Raw genomic sequence first — 17311 nt, 5'->3', positions numbered from 1 at the left:
AGGAATGCCAGGTTTCTGGTCAGCCATTAACCAACCACTGCCCCAGCAGAGGCACTCCTGTCCTGGCACTGGCAGAGCTGCGGGAAACCCCTGTGTGAAGGGCCCTGGCTCCAGGAAACACAGAGGCGTTTATCCTCCCATGTCTAAGAGCCATGAGACCCAGAAACACCTACCAGGAACTGCGGGCCTCAGCCTCACCGGGAGGGCGGGAGGGCCTGCAGGCAGGAGGAGGAGGCTCTCCCTCCTCCACACCAGGGTTGTCAGGGGCGACCCAGGTGCTCCAGATGCAGATCTGAATCACTCTGACTTAAGTCAATAAGTGGAGGCCACCGGGCAGCCCAGCTGGAGCCAAACCAAGGCCTGGATTCTCCTCAGCGAATGGAGGTCAGGCCAAAGCCACCCCTCTGCTGGACTGCTGGTGACAGTTTCTGGTGACACAGGCTTCTGGAACCGAACAGATGAAGGGCATTTCCTATCAGAGGGAGGTCTTCTACAGGAATGTTTGCATGCTTTCTGGTTCTATTTTTTTGGTCTGGTCACTTTTGTGCTTGGTTAGAAAGGACACATTTTCAGGACCAGCAGATGACATAATGGTTACATTACATCACTGGACTCCCGTAGTCGATCACAGTTCAAGTCCCGGACCTGGTAGCTTAAAACTCACACTGGGGGGATCAGCAGGTGGTGTGGTGGTTAAGGCGCTGGACACTCCCACATGGCCGGCCACGGTTCAGTCCTGGACCTGGTGACCTGCTTTCTCATTGTCCCTCTGTCTCTCTCTCTCTCTGTGTCTCTCTCTGGTCAAATTTAAATACGTGAATGAATAAATAAAATTAAATTAAATAATTCTAAAAAAAAAAAAAAATCCCAAAAACCTCACACTGGGCACATGTGTATATGAGCCCAAGATCCCAAGAGGAGAATGGAGGAAAAGTCACCCCATTGCCCCTAGGGACTGATTTTTCTCTTTCTGTCTCTCTGGCAAGTGCAGGTACCCTATAGCAAAATTCTCTCTAAAAAAAAATTTATTATTTTTTTAAAAAGGTACATATTCTGGAAAGGTATCAATATAGTCATTATAGGTAGTGGTGGAGCTTGGGATGTTAGCTTCTCCTGAAGCCTCAGCTGCCAGGGCATAGCCCCCTTTTGGGTGTGGGTCTTCAACAGGAAGGTAAACTGAGGCACGGCTAATGTGCCCAATGCCGTAAATGAGACAGCCTCCCCAAGGTACCCTGAGGAGGTGAAGGATAATGACATGAGTCCTTGCGTGGCTAGGGAGCGTTTACACCCTCACATCTGCCTACAGAGACAGGGAAGGTGCCAGGATCTCTCCTTGACCTTTTCACAGTGCAAACAAGGTGACAGGGAAAAATGTTTTGGTGATAAGAAAAACAACACGTTAGTAACCTATACTCCGTGGGAAACAAAAACAGTGCTACTGAGGAGAGCATAAACACCCAGAGCTTCTCAAACGGGGTTCCAAGGAGCCCCAGGGGTGTCAGATTGCTGGATGCATTTTCAACCCTACACAGAGAACTCGGCTTGAAACAACTTTGTTTCATTATTGGGCTTCCAGGTAAGATTTTATTGGCCGCTAGGTGGTGTGGTGGTTAAGGCGATCAACTCCAACATGGTCGACTATGGTTCGAGCCCCAGACTTAGCAGCTGGCTTTCTCAGTTTTTGACTCTCTCTTTCACTGTCTGGTCAAATTAAAAAATAATAATAAATAAGTAAATAATAAAAATCAAATAAATGATTCTTAGAAATATTTCATTTGAAGAGGATTCTGTAGTTCGAAATGTTAAGAAGTGCTGACAGGAGCTGCGAGAGTGTGGTGGAAACCACGTGTGAGTTTCCAGGAGGGAGCAGCCCCACACCCAGGCATGCTAGGAACCAGGGGTCCTTTGTCCTGTGCGAGCACTCAGCATTCAGTCACTGCAGGAGAGGAGCCTCCTTTGCCAGGGTCCCTCCTGGCCACTTTGCCCTTCCCCTGGCAGGACCACAGTTGGATAGACTAGCCTAGAAACTGCAGGCGATGCCAAAATCAAGCTGAGCCTGGAGCCAAGTCAAACATCCAGAAAAGAGACCTGGATCCCAGCAGGGCCTGGGCCAGACCTCGACATCAGAGCCAGATTTGTGGATTGAGGGACCAGAGGCCCAAGAGACATACTACGTGCATCACTGACTGAAGGCGACCCCAGACAGCCCCTGCGTCAAGCGTAGCAGTGAGAGGTTGCTTCCCACGTGCTCCCAGAGGCTTGCTGCGTGCAAAAGCCAGCTCCGTGTGAAGGTCCAGGTTGTACCAGACATGAAGGTGTGAAGAGGCCGGCAGGTGTGAGCTCTGCACAGCCGTTAGCAACGGGAAACTGCCATGCAGGCGGCATCCTTCCCACCACCTCCACAGACCAGCAGGTAGAGCACTCAGCGACAGGAGGACAGGCCCAGGGTCTCTGCTGGCCTCATCGAGTGGACATATGTTTTCCCTCCCAGCGTCCCTTTGAGAATGATCCCTCCAGGCCAAAGGAATCATGCCCAGTCCTTCTGGGTAAGAGAAACCAGTCCTTCCTCTTCCTTTCTCTTCCTCTGGACTGGATGTGATGACACCTCACACCCTAGGCACAGTGACTGGCTCAGGGCTGGGCATGTGACGGGTGACAGTGCTACCTGGGTTCTGGCCAGTTACTGAGAAATACACCCCTGTCAGTGACAGGAAGCTGCATGCACATTGCCGGTCTGGGATGGCCAATAGTGGCCACCTCACTGCCTCTTACAAACAGCCTGTCTTCAACTAAAGCAAAGTGGAGTTGAGAGAGAGACGTAAATAACCCAAAGGCATTGTAAACTGCTGGATCCGGTCACCATCGAACCATCAGATCAATTTCTAGATCACCAGGCCCGTAGTTTCCCCTTTGTGCTCAAGCTGAATAGTTTGAGCTGGGTCCTTACCATTTGCAATCAAGAGTCCTGAGTAAGTCACCAACCCAGAACTGGAAAGGAATGAGAATGCACCACACATAAAGGACTTCAAAATGTTTGTGGGGTGACCAGCAGTTGGAGTAATGGCTATGTCGCTGGACTCCCACGTAGTCGACCACAGTTCGAGTCCCGGAGCCAGTGGCTTAAACTCACGCTGGGCATGTGTGTGTGCGTGCCCAAGATCCCGAGAGGACACTGGAGGAGAAGGGATTGCGGCGTGACCATCCTCCCTGGGGGATGATTTCTCTCTTTCTATCTCTCTGTCTCTCTCTGTCTGTCTGGCGAGCGCACGTGCCCTATAGCAAAAACCTCTCCAAAAAAACAAAACAAAACACACTGGGTGTCTGTGAGGTGCCAGGATCCTGAGGAGCTGGAGGTCTGGGACGAGATCGCAGCATGGCAAGGCCCCATCAAAGGCTTCTCTTTCTCTCTCTCACTCGCTCTATCTCTCTCGCTCATGCAAGTCCACATGCACTCTGACATTAAAAATATTTGAAATGCTGAAGTCCATGGGCGGCAGGTGGTGTGGTGGTTTGAACACTGGACTCCCACATGGCTGACCATGGTTTGAGTTCTCAACCTGGCAGCTTGTTTTCTCTTTCCTTCTCTCTCTGTCTCTCTGAGATGAGCGCACATGCCTTATAGCTCTGGAAAGTGGGCTCTCTGCTCCTGCTCCTCATGCCTCTTGGGAGGCCTGTGCCAGCTGCAGTGTGGCCTACCATGGTTCAAATCCTGGCTCAGCAATTTGAAAAACACACACATGCTCCAGATTCCAACAGGATGGAGAAACAGAGGAGACCGCATTGTGGTCTTTCTCTCTGCCGAGGTGCACATACCTTCTGGCAATTAAAGAGAAAAACATCCCACTGAACGCTCTAAACATGAAAGCAAGTGCCAGACTGCTTAATAAAACCACAGGTAAGATTTGCAAGAAGGAAGCAAAAAGGGATAAACAGAATGACTCACATATGAAATAGAATAATCTGATAATTAATATAAATAGGAAATAAGTCCCTAGCTAAGTGACTGAAAACACTTTAAAAAGCGCAACAGGAGGAAAATAAATCTCTGACTGCAAAATAAAAGCATTTAAAAGAAGCTATGTTCAAGACAAAATGCTCTGTCTGTGACAAATACAGGTTTTATTTTAAAATTAGAAACGTGTTGGCAGTGGTGTCCTTTGGCAAATGAGCTGCACGAAGCCCTTCTAGAGGGTGGGGCCGGCGAGGGCTGGGGCTGCTCTGGGGTCCTGGGGTCAGAGTGGTCCCCAAAGGCCGACAGGCACGGGAGGGGTAGGACGGTAACTGAGCCCTGAAGGGAAGGCCGTGTATTCTCCTCGCCTCACTTCTCCAGGCCCACCTGGTCTTCTAGGTCTCCTCCATTCTGCCCTGCCTGCCCCACTGACAAACCCACTGCCTCTGTCTCCCACCCAGTCAAGCCTGGGCCCTCAGACCCGCCTCTCTGGGCAGCTGCTCCTCTCCACCCCTGCCCTAAGAGCCCCACATGAATTCTGGCTCATCTCTCCTGCTGTTCTGCCTCTCTGCCTTCCTGCCTCCACCCCAGGGCCCCAGATGTCCTTCCCCTCGGCCTCATCCTTCAGGACCTGGCAAAGGGTGCTACACCATGGAGCCTTCTGGAGCCTCTCCCTCCCTGCAAGTCCTTTAACTACTTGCGGCTCGCTTTCCTTCAGTACTAAGCATTTGCCATCTTACGTGGCGTTTATGAGGGGACTTCAATCAAAGTACAGGCTTAGGGGCCAGTGGGTGGTACAGTACTAACACTCAATGCTTTGTAAAGCAATCTCACATGGAAAGGTTCCTAGTTCAAGTACTGAGACCTCCCTGAGTACACAGAGCACACATGTGGCCGTGATCTGGGCTGGCTGAAGGTTAGGGTGGGTCACAGACTCAACACCCTGCTGGAGGTGCTGTCTCTCTCTCACTCAGAAGGAGAAATAACCTTTTTTGGGGGGAGGGAGGATAAAAAAAAAAGGTTTTTTAAAATTTCAAACCAAGTTTATGTACTCTTAAGTGGTCATCGAAAGCTCAGATGTGAACACTCCCACTACCACTAGCAAGCCCTCATAGGGCCCAGACTGAAGTTCTTGCCTATCCCTCTGATAACCCCCAATACATTCCTACAGCAACACAATTATTCCATGTCACATCTGAGAACAAAGACCAATTTACGTAAAGCACAATGGATAGCCTTAAATATTCCACAAAGCCAAAACACACTGTGCATTTAGAAGATTTAAATTTCTTTTTTCCTTTTTTTTTGGAGAGGTTTTTGCTATAGGGCGTGTGTACTCACCAGAAAGACAGAGAGACAGAGAGACAGAAAGCGAGAAATCACCCCCCGGGGGGATGGCCACGCTGTAATCCCTTCTCCATTCTCCTCTCGGGATCTTGGGCACACATGCACACGCACCCAGAATGAGTTTAAGCCACTGGGTCTGGGGCTCAAACTGTGGCCAACTACATGGGAGTCCAGCGACATAGCCATTACGCTAACTGCTGGCCCCAGAAGATTTAAATTTCTGCACACTGCTTATTGTAACTAAAGTTCACTTACTCTCTGTGAGGATCAAATGCAATACAGTATGGGAGTATTTTTAACCCTGTAAAATACTACACACACAGTATTATAAAATGCCATTTAACTCAGAAAACATTTTCCATCATCACAAGTCATAAATATAATTTTTAAAAGAATACTAGCAGCTTTTTCTGGGTTCCTAAATGTTTAGGAGTCTGAGACATTCTGGACACACACACACACACACACACACACACATACACACACACACCCCGGGCCAAGTTCTATGTTACTGAACCATTTTACAATCTAGCCTTTACATTCTGCAGCCAGATGAGAGTTAATGATGTCAGTCCCCAGTATCTTCACAAAGTGCCTTTCTGGCCAGTTTGGAGAACGACAGTAGAAGGGTAAAGGGGCAGACAGGAGGAGGACCAGTGAGGAATTGTCACTCGTGATTAAGAACTAAACATTTTTTTTTTAGAGAGAGAGAGATTTAACAGGGTGCATGCTCTCAGCAGAGAGACAGAGAGAGAGAAAGCGAGAAATCAACCCCTGGTCAGGATGGCCATGCCTCAATCCCTTCTCCTCCATTCTCCTGGGATTTGGGGCATGTACACACAAGCACCCAACGAGTTTCAACCCTCTGGGACTTGAACCACTCCTGCATGGTTGGCCACGCAGGAGTCCAGAGCCTTAAGCACTATACCACCTGCTGACTTGACTTAATTTTTTGTTTTTAGATGTTTTTTGCCTTAGGGCACTGCACTCACTGGACAGAGAGAGACAGAGACAGTGAAGGAAAGGTGGGAAATCACCCTCCCAGGGAGAATGGTCACTCTGCAATCCCTTCTCCTCCTGGGATCTTGGGTGCGCACGTACATGTGCCCAACATGAGTTTCAAGACACCGAGTTCAGAATTTGAACCACGGGGGGCCATGTGGGAGTCTAACAATAGAACCGCTATGCCATTTGTTGGCCTCTGGCCCCACACCCCACCTTGTTAAAAAGTACGAATTGAGGCCAGCAGGTGGCATAATGCTTAAGGCAGCTGGATCCCACATGGTCAGCTAACTATGTGCTCTGCATCCAGACAGGGAGGCTTGAAAACCATGCCAGGTGCCATGTGCATGCATGACCAAAATCCAAAAAGGAGAATAGAAGAAAAGGGATTGTGGCATGGGAATGCTTTCTTACTTTCTCTTTCTGTCTCTCTCCAGTAAGTGCAAAAGCCCTATGACAAAAATCTAAAATAAGTTAAAAATTTTTAAAAAATTAAGGGAACCAGCAGTTAGCATAATGGCTATGTCGCTGAATTCCTACATAGTCGACTGCGGTTCGCATCCCGGACCCGGTGGCTTAGAACTCACGCCGGGTGCGTGTGCGTGCGTGCCCAAAATCCCGAGAGGAGGATGGAGGAGAAGGGATTGCGGTGTGACCATCCCCCCTGGGGGGTGATTTCTCTTTCTATCTCTCTGTCTCTCACTATCTGTCTGGTGAGTGCACACGCCCTATAGCGAAAACCTCTCAAAAAAAAAAAATTAAAGTATACTTTTATTCTGGTACAAGAAGTTTGAAATTCATATATACAGTATTTTTCGTATTGTGCATTTTCCACGAGCTCTTTGTAGACCTCCTCTCATATTTATGATTTTGTAAATATTTTATTTTATCATTATCGTTATTTTTCATTTGACTATAGCAAGACAGAGAGAGAAAGCAAGCCACCAGGTCCAGGACTCGAACCATGGTCAGCCATGTGGGAGTCCAGTGCCTTTAACCACCACACCACCTGCTGGCCCCCATATTTATATTTTTATCTCTTACCAGGCAAAGTCTACATTTGCTTCATCTTTGCATTCAATTCATTCATCCCACAAATACTTAACTGAGCACCTACTATGTGCCCATCTAGGACTGGGGTAGCATAATGAGCAAGAGAGATGTCATCCTAGATCATCTTGGAACTCACATGTTGAAGGGGAAAATATTAAATAAACACCTTTGTTAGGACGAGCTCCCACATGGGAGATGACAGAAGGCGTGGGGAGGTGTGATATGCAAGTGTCAGGGCAGTTGGAAGAGTTGGGAAGACATCTCCAAGGAAGCGACATTAGCCAGGACAGGGTAAGGAAATGAGTCCGGCATACTTTCTAGGCACATATGAAGTATTTGCTAGATACCTGCAGAACAAGCGAGTGACTAGTGAGTCAGAAATCCCCATTATTTACCCTGTGTCCCACCAGACTCGGCCTCCCCACCTGCTGTCACCCTGACAGGTCACACTGACTGGCACCTAGAGGGTTTCACAGCCCACATGCCTCCACCCAACAACAGGTCATGTCTACCTGCACGTCCCCTGTAGAAGTGCTTACTGTGACTGGGGCCAGCAGGTGGCATGGTGGTTAAGGCGCTAGACTCCCACATGGCTGACCGTGGTTCAAGTCTTAGACCTGGTGGCTTGCTTTCTCTCTCTCTCTCTCTCTGTATCTCTCTGGTCAAAATGAATAATAATAAATAAAATAAAATAAGAAGTGCTTACAGTGACTTAAGGAGCTCTCCACTCAGAATCCCCTCATCGAGCCCAGACACTGCCACGACCCCTTGCCCTGGAATAGCCAGTGGGTTTCGTCTTGCATACAGACCCAAAAAAGGAATGGCTTCCTGCAAAGCCTCACTCAGAAAGGCTGTAAGGCTGTCCCTGGGCTCAGTGGGAGAGAGCTGAGACTGATTCGTGATGTCTGCCATGGGGGTAGGAGACAAGGACAGCGGCACGGATGCCATGTCTTTACTTGCCACTCAGAGTCCCATAAATGCCCACCCAGGCAAGAAATTGCCTTCAGATCTAATTGCCTAGAAGGGCGTTCAGCATCTGGTCTCCTTTTCCTCCTGGACCACATGAACCATGTCGCTAACATTTTTTTCCTGCCTCGAGTGCTTATTAGCTCAGAGCTAAATGCATGGCTCTAAGACGGTGAAACGTAGGCAGTTCTGTGGCCGGACGCACGTTCTAACTTCCCCTCCTCGTGCCCGACTAGCTTATCTGCGTGTTTCCTGATCCCATTTTTATGGTTTCTAATTACACACACACACACAGATACACACGTGCACATGCACACGCACACAAGAGCTTCAAAAAGTCCATAGAAATATGTATTACGAAAAGACTATGCACGGATTTCAATATTTTCACACCAAAAAAACCTCCTGCTTCAATTCCATTTTTTCCATGAATTTTTGAAATTCCTTTGTACATATGCATATTTAATATAAAATAGCTACATAGAGGTCGGGTTTGCAGCATCTGCTCCATCTTTTTATTGTAAACCTATCGGTCCATACTTCTTATGAATACGAGATAGAGAGGGAACTAGATAGACGCGTGGGCATCCCCGATTCCCTTATGGAACGTGATGGAGTAATCCACGGGTAGACGGACGGCTGACAGAGACGGAAAACAAGGAAGAATGAGGCAGTCTGACGGAGAGACTTCTGAATACAGATGCACTCCGTCATGAAGAGGATACGGCTCTGATCGGAGCCAAGCTTTTAGTCCCAGCGGCACCCAGCGATGTGACTAGGAAGGGGAGAAAGGACACACACACCCCTCCCTAGACCATCCAAGCCAAGGTTTGACCAACTACTAAATGCCTACAGCACAGCCTGCCCCACTTACTTCACCTGGTGGTAACGAAATTAAACGGAGAGCCTAGACTCTGCTAGCTGGCGCCGGCTCTGGGCACGCCACCGGCGTTATTATTAGTATTAGAAACAACATTCTAGGCAACCGGCATACAGCCATAAATAATACGAAGCCACACCGCGTGGGCTCCTTATAAATGCCGCAGGAATTCAAAGAGAAAGGGGCATCAGAACCCACATCTGCATGCACAGTGTCCTTGTCCCCCTCTGATGGCTGAGAGCGACCTCTGACTGAACGACTTTGCTCCTCTGCTTCTCCCAGCAAGGGATACAGCCCTAGCCAAGATCAATCACACTCCGGGGGCTGGAGAAGGCAGCCGCCCCCAGCAGTTCCCAGCAGTCTCCTGACCAGGGTGTCCCCTGCAGAAAGAAGAAACAGTGCTTGTCGCCTGCAGGCCGGGCGGAGGGTGAGCCAGGGCTGGAAACGGCAGGGCTGTGTGGGCAGCTGACCCTGGCACAGGCCTCCTGCCAGGCTGCACAGACACTTCTGGTCCCCTTTTGTCCCCAATCACAGGCCCATTTATTCCACAGTCGCTGGGTTCCGGACACCTGAATCAGCACCACTGAGTTTCAAACAGCAGGTGAAACCGAGACAATGACAAGAACTGGGGTTCTTTTCCACAAGGTTTTCAGGAGGCCACGGGCCAGGCCTTTGTGTTCTGGAGGAACAAACAGAATTCACAGAGGGAGTAAGACTAATGCTAAATTCAGGAATGCTCCCTGCTCGGTCAGGGCTGAAAGCAAGCTAAAAACGGCCGAGAGACAGTCAGCCACCAGCTCACGGGAGCAATACGGTGCAATCCTGTGCACTTTACCCCAAGGGGCAGAGGGGAGGAGAGGAGACTTCGGTGATAAGGTCACTTGGCCTGTGATGTCACCTCCTCTCACTGGTCTGACTTAGCTGCCCAGCCAACTGCAGGGGTGAGTTCCACAAGCCCCCGCAGGCCCAGCAGACTCACCTAGGGGAGCGCCTCGGCTGGGCTGGCACATCAAAGCCCTTCTATTAGAAAGTGGAGCTCAGGGACCAGCAGATGGCATAATGGTTACATTGTTGGACTCCCACGTAGTCAACCACGGTTAGAGTCCTGGACCCGGCAGCTTAAAACTCATGCCAGGCGCCAATACGTGCATGCCCCGAATCCCGAGAGGAGATTGGAGAAGAGATGTGGTGTGGCCATCCCCTGCAGAATGATTTCTCGCTTTCTGTCTGTTTCTGTCTGTCTCTCTGGTGAGCGCATGTGCCCTACAGCAAAAGAAAAACAAAAAGAAAAAAAACTCTCTAAGGAAAAAAAACAAATCAGAGCCGAGACTGAGACTCAACTCGGCTACTCTCTGGAACAGCAAAGCTGCAGACCTGGGGGCTGAGGGAATAGCCCCTCTCCCCACGTGTAGATGCCCAGAAACAGAGACTTGGTCTGCAGTGAGGGAAAGAAGAGGGTGGCCACTGGGGGCCAGATGGAAGCACCACAGTAAAATGCAATGTCGGGGAGGCTGACCTCCATGGAATGGTTCCAGGTTTGTGTCTGGAGACCTCCCTGAACAAGACAGGCATGAGCGTGCCCAAGAACTGGGGCCAGCTGAGGTTAGGGGAGGGCTGCAGCTTCAAGACTCTGTTGGGGGTACCTATCTCTGTTTCTCAGTCATGGAAGAAATAAATGAATAAATTTAAAATAAAAAGAAGAAGGCCACCAAAGTAGAGACGAAAGCAGACACGAGGCGGAGAGGACTCCTGCACGTCTTCCCTCTTGCACGCATGTTGGTTCAGCCCTGCTGGGAGGGCCTCAGCCCACAAATCTTCCTTGGCTTCTAGGAGAGACTCCAGTGCCCTGGCAGTTAATTCCCTTTCTCATTCAATCTCTTCTGTCTGCAACCAGCCCTAGTAACCTCCCAGCCCTGGCTTGCCTGATTATCACGGTGTCCACTTCCCTGCCACCCTCTTATCCCCCGACAACAACTCCTTGCTCCACTCCCTGGGCAGATTAAGACTACCCGAGAGTATTCCAGTCAGTGGCCGAGGGCAGAAGCGGCGGTGCCAGGGGGAGCCCAGTTTGACCTACCTAGCAGTGACCTTCAACATCAGCGTCCCTGAGATGCAGGTTTCTCTGGACTCGGCCTGTGTAGACCTTCTCCAAATCCACTCGTGGCCCTCTCCAATCCATTTTCCTCACTACCATCACCAGAGCTCTTCACAATGCAGTCCTGTCACAGACCCACCTGGCTCAAAGCCTCCCAGTGGCTTCCTATTGCTCTTAGGAGAAAACCCAAATCTTCCCCCCACCTGCCTTAGCCTGGGTGCCTCCCTCCTTCCCCTCTGTGCCACAGGCACCCAGCACGTGTGCCTAGGAGATGCTTCTCCAAACCCTCTCCCCTCTTTTGTCTAATTACCTCCTTTAAAAAAAAAAATTAACACCGTTGAGATTCTATTCAAAAGCCATTAAATTCACCCTTTTAAAGTTTACAACCAGAGACGTCAGTGTATCCACATAGTCGTGCGACCGTCATCACCAGCTGTTATAATTCCAGAACATCTCATCACCCCGAAAAGAAACACATTAGCAGTCATTCCCATCCCCTGCTTCTCCACAGCCCCTGGAAACCAAAAATTGACTTTCTCTCCCACGGATTTACACATTCTGGACATCACCTATAAATGAGACCATATCATCTGTGGCCTTTTCATTCAGTTTCAATTTTTTTCTACTGTAATCTTTTATTATTTTTTTCCTTCTGCTCGCTTTGGGCTTAGTTTGCTATTCTCTTTCTACTTTCCTAAGGTGGAAGATAATCAATTTGAAGTCTTTCTTTTCTTTCTTTTTTTTTTAAATATAATTCAGGCTTTCCCCTTGTGATCCTCCTGCTTCAGCCTCCCAAGTTGCTGGCCGCCACCTGGCTCAGCCTTTAGGTTAGACCAGGGATCATACCCAGGCCTCCCATATGGCTCCAGCCCACAGAGCACAGCATCTTAGCAGCGCCCACCGCATGGCTGGGCCTCTTCTTTCTTTTTCTTTTGTTAAAAAATTATTATTTTCCCTTCCTTCCTCCCTCCCTCCCTACCCTCCTCACCTCCTTCCTCTTCCTTCCTTCCATCTTTCAATTTAACTAGCAGGACAGAGTGAGGGAGAGAGAGAGAGAGAGAGAGAGAGAGAGGGAAAATGAGAAAGCAAGCCAGCAAGCCACAAGGTGCAAGACTCAAACCACAGTCAACCATGTGGGAGTCCAGTGCCCTCAACCACCATGCCACCTGCCGGCCCCAGGCCTCTTCATTTTTAATCTAAGTATTTACAGCTATAACTTTAGTGCATTTTCACAGGTGGTATTTTTGTTTTCATTCACCTCAAAGTACTAGGCCATTAGGAAAGTCCTGGCTCATTTCTCTGTGCAAAAACACATCATGACCTTCCTGACAACCTGATATTCCCAAGGTCTCTTACATTTTCTTCTTTAATCCACTGGTTGTTTAGGCGTGTGCTTACTTTCCATATCGCCACAATTTCTATATGTGCCCCCCAAATCCATGTGCTGAAATTTGATTGTGCTGAGATTAGGAAGGTTAAAAACCTACTATGGTGTTGAAAGGTGGGATCTTTGGGAAGTTATTGGGATTGGATAAGGTCTTCAGTATGCAGGACCCCAAGACGGAGTATTTCCTAACAGAGCTTTTAATTCTCTTTTATTATCTTTTTAGGTTCTTTCCTTAGCAGTTGCCTTAGAGATTATAATGAACATTTTAATTTAAAACAATCTAGTTTGGATTAATAATGACTTAATTTAAATAGTACATAAAAAATCAGTTCCAATATAACTCTAATCTCCCCTTTGCTACTGTTGTTATACAAATTACATCTTTGAACATCCTAAGCCTGTCAACAGTTTTATAATTATTGCTTTTTGCAGTTGTCTCTTTAATCAGATAGGCGAAGAAAAGAGTTACAAACAAAATATATCGACACTCTCCAAAGGTGTTCTTTATTTCATCACATGGATTTGAGAAACTGTCTGGTGTCTTTTCATTTCAGCTTTAAGGATCCCTCATGCTAAGGTAGGCCGCTAATCGGGCCACTGGGTGGTGTGGGGGTTGGGGTGCTGGACTCCCAAATGGCTGACCGCAGTTTGAGTCATGGACCTGGAGGCTTGCTTTCCCTCTCTCTGTGTGTTTCTCTGTCTCTTTCTGGTGAGCACAGATGCCCTACAGCAAATTTAAAAATAATAATAATGACAAATGAAATGAAAGAAATAGTTATTTATTTTTACATTTATGTATGTATTTATTTATTCATTAGAGAGATTTTTGCTCTAGAGTGAGTGTGCTATACCCAGAGAGAAAGAGAGAAATCACCCTCCAGGGAGAATGGCCATGCTGCAGTCCCTTCTCTTCCATTCTCTCGGGATTTGGGGCATGCATGCACACGTGCCTGGCATGTTCTGAGCCATTGGGTGTGAGACTCAAACCATAGTTGGCTATGTGGAAGTCCAGGAATGTAACCATTATGCCATCTGGTGGTCCAATAAATAATTCTTTCTTTCTTTCTTTCTTTCTTTCTTTCTTTCTTTCTTTCTTTCTTTCTTTTTCTTTCTTTCTTTCTTTTTTTTTTTTTGGAGAAGTTTTTTGGGGGGAGCCTGTGCTCACCGGAGAGACAGAGAGAGAGAGAGACTGAGAAACAGAAAGTGAGAAATCACCCCCCAGGAGGGATGGCTACACCGCAATCCCTCCTCCTCCAGTCTTCTCTCAGGATCTGTGCATGTACGCACACATGCATGGTGTGAGTTTTAAGCTGTCAGGTCTGGGACTCAAACCATGGTTGACTACATGGGGGTCCAGCAACGTAACCATATGCCATCTGATGGTCCCTCAGTAAATAATTCTTTTTTAAAAAATTATTTATTTTATTTATTCATTAATTTATTTTAATTTGACTGAAGAAAGACACACAGAGAAAAGAAAGAAAGTGAGAGAACAAGTCACCAGGTCTGGGACTCAAACTGTGGTTGGCCATATGGGAGTGTCCAATACCTTAACCACCATGCCACCTTCTGACCCCACTCATTAAATAATTTTTTTTAATTAAAAATAAAGTAGGCTGCTAGCAACCTGTTTGATTTATCTAGGCTGTCTTAATCTTGCCTTCATTTTTAAATGATAGTTTTTCTGGACACAGAATTCGTGGTTGAGGGCTGGCTCTCTAGCCTGGTGATTTAGGGAGGACCAGGACTTAAACTCTTCTCTCGCCCTTAAATTCTGAGCTCAGCCATCTCTTCCTCCCTGGGCTAGGTCAGGCCCCTTTAGTACCTGAACTCCAGTGCTCCGCAGTTCTCCTCTGGAGTGATTCTCGCCCTCGTAATTAAATAATGAGAGAAGAAGCTCTTCGGTTGCAAATTCTACAGGACAAGGACCAGGCCATCTGTTCACTGCTCTGTCTCCAGAAGCAGCAGAGTGCCTGGCAAACCACAGATTTCAAGAGAGTTACCGAGTGAATGAATGAAACTCTTGCTAAAGCCGGATGAGTTGTGGATCTCGATGCTTCGCTCCCCGTAATAGTGTCAAATAGTCAGTCACACCCCGCCACAGCCAACAGGTGGGAATCTACTGCCCTGCCCTTGTCTTGGGGTTGCTTTGGCCAATGGGATATGTGAATATGACTGAGCAAAGCCTTGAAGTATGCGTGTGCCATTGAGCCCGCTCTCTTGCACTCCTGCCTGGCGCCGTGAGATACCCACGCCTTGGATGGTCACAGGTCCAACTGGGATCAGAGACATGGAACAGACCGAAACCCAACTTGCAGCTGGAAGCTGAGTCCTCTGAGAGCAGCTGGATCAGCAAACCTCACCTCACCCATGGACAGTAAGAAGTACGTGCTACTGCCAAGCGCCAGCGGGTTTGGGGGTGGTTTGCTGCACTATTGTGACAATAGGTGACTAGACATGGGCCCTGGCAAGTCTGAAGCCTGGGAGGGAGCCATGGACAAGGCCTCCCACCCACAATGGGGTCCACATTGATTCTGTAGACAGAACCACCCTGCCCCTCCAGTCTTACAGAGTAAACTCCCCGGAATTCCACGACTCCTCAACTGGGATATCCGTCTCTAGGACCAGCCTCCTAGGGCAGCCCAGAGTCTTTGAAGTGCCTAGCACACTGCCAAGGCACATAGTAGGTGCTTAATTAGAGTCAGGCTTACTGTTCTCTCCCCTCCTCCTGACCAATTCTACCCCTGGGCCTGAGAGGTCAATTTCAGCTACAAGTTCTCCCTCTGCTGTGGGACTTGGGGGGCGGGGTGTTGGTGGACCCTTACCTGTCCCAAGGACGGACCCTCCTTAACTGCCTCAGTTGATATCACAAGTTCTTCCAGTGACAAGGAGGAGACAGAGATGCCAACAGGCATTCAAAATTTGTAACTGCCTACTTCAAGATGAGCTTAGGGGGGAACCAGCAGTTGGCGTAATGGCTATGTCGCTGGACTCCCACGTAGTCGACCGCGGTTCGCGTCCCGGACCCGGTGGCTTAAAACCCACACTGGGCGCGTGTGCGTGCATGCCCAAGATCCCAAGAGGAGAATGGAGGAGAAGGGATTGCGGCGTGGCCATCCCCTCTGGGGGGTGATTTCTCGCTTTCTGTCTCTCTGTCTCTCTCTGTCTGTCTGGTGAGCGCACGCGCCCTATAGTGAAAAACCTCTCAAAAAAAAGAAAAAAAAAAGCAATAACGTTTAAAAAAAAAATAAAGATGAGCTTAGGGCTAAATGCAATAAAAAAATAAAAAATAAAAACAACGTAAGCATCACAGAGAACAGAGGCCAGGCAGAAAGCAGAGAAAGATGTCACCAGAAATCTGATGATTAAACTGAGCAGGCATCGACACAGCTTTCTAGCAGCTACAGAAAGCAGGCAAGCACGAGGGTCCTCCACGGATCTCCAGAGAAGGCAGCAGCCCCGAGTCTGAACCCCATACATGGGCAGCATCATGTCCAAAAGGACACCCCCTTTCGTTACTGTTAATACTGGGGAAACCTCAACAGTATGATACGCCTATCCAAGGTTCTTCTGTTTTGCAAATAACTTCTCATGGAATGACACAACGATGCCACAGGTGCTGTTATGACTCCCAGCTGAGGAAACTGAGGCCCATAAGGCAAAGCAACTTTGCAGGGCCGTGGAGTGAGGACAGAGAGGAACCATGATGAAAACCCAGCAAATGTGAACCCAAGGCCTGAGCCTCTAACCACTGAGCAATCCAGCTGCCACTTTGTTCAAGCCGGACCCACCCACTGCTCTTCCAGACCCTGAGCCCAGTCCCTGTGGAGGCTCCATGTCCCCCACCCCCACACTTCTCTTTTTTTTTTTTTGAAGAGGTTTTGCTATAGGGCACGTGCGCTCGCCAAACAGAGACAGAAAGCGAGAATTCATTCCCCAGAGGGGATGGCCATGCCACAATCCTTTCTCCTCTGTTCTCCTCTTGGGATCTTGGGCACCACGCACACGCGCCTGGCGTGAGTTTAAGCCACTGGGTCCGGGACTCGAAACGCAGTCAACTACATGGGAGTCCAGCGACATGGCCATTACACTAACTGCTGGTCCCCACCCCCACACTTCTAAAGGTCTCCTGTCCTGCAACCCGTACCACTGTTCAGTCCTGTTTGACAGGACCCCAGGTGAGCCCCCTGCTCCCTTCCAGCCCCACCACACCTCCCTCGCAGCAGATGCCCCTGCCATCCGGCCCTCCAGAGGGTTTACTCCCAGCTTGTCCCCACCAGCCAAGACTTGCCGTCCAGAGCCCAACACTGGGAGGGAGAACTGGGCAAGTCCACGTTCTCCCTCCAAGCAGAGCCACTGTCAAGCACGGCACACGTAGGACCTCCCCTAGGACAACGACTCCTACGGTGCAAGATTCACCTCACAGCTGCTACGAGAGCCCGTACCGAGCCAGGTCAGCCCACGGTTCACTCCCGGCTGCCCGCTTCTCTTGGCTTGTCCGTTCTCCCCTGACCTTCAAGTACGCTTTGACGCTTCATGGGAATGTTCAATTCTGTAAAGGCGATGTCGATGTTTTCTAGGGGCTTTTTCACTCCCAAGTGTCCCCCTTTGCTAAATCAGCTCCTGGTCACT

At 48.9% G+C, this 17311-nt stretch overlaps 1 protein-coding gene across 3 annotated transcripts in view; it reads right to left on the bottom strand.

Moving 5' to 3' along the window:
* The window catches only part of RPH3AL (rabphilin 3A like (without C2 domains)), a 171638-nt gene that overhangs the window by 141108 nt on the left and 13219 nt on the right, over positions 1–17311 (bottom strand). The window contains exon 2 of one of the 3 annotated variants that reach the window (XM_014583844.2): positions 14505–14652. The gene's annotated coding sequence lies outside the window, so the exon portion shown is untranslated. Of the gene's footprint in view, positions 1–173; positions 227–14504; positions 14677–17311 lie in introns of those variants that run through there. The other 2 variants (XM_006167528.3, XM_027767892.1) reach the window with 2 other exon arrangements.

This window comes from Tupaia chinensis, unplaced genomic scaffold (assembly GCF_000334495.1).
Source record: "Tupaia chinensis unplaced genomic scaffold, TupChi_1.0 Scaffold144899_1, whole genome shotgun sequence".
Taxonomy (NCBI): Eukaryota; Metazoa; Chordata; class Mammalia; order Scandentia; family Tupaiidae; genus Tupaia; species Tupaia belangeri.
Note: the sequence above shows the minus strand (reverse complement) of the source record. Positions and strands in the feature narration are given on the sequence as shown.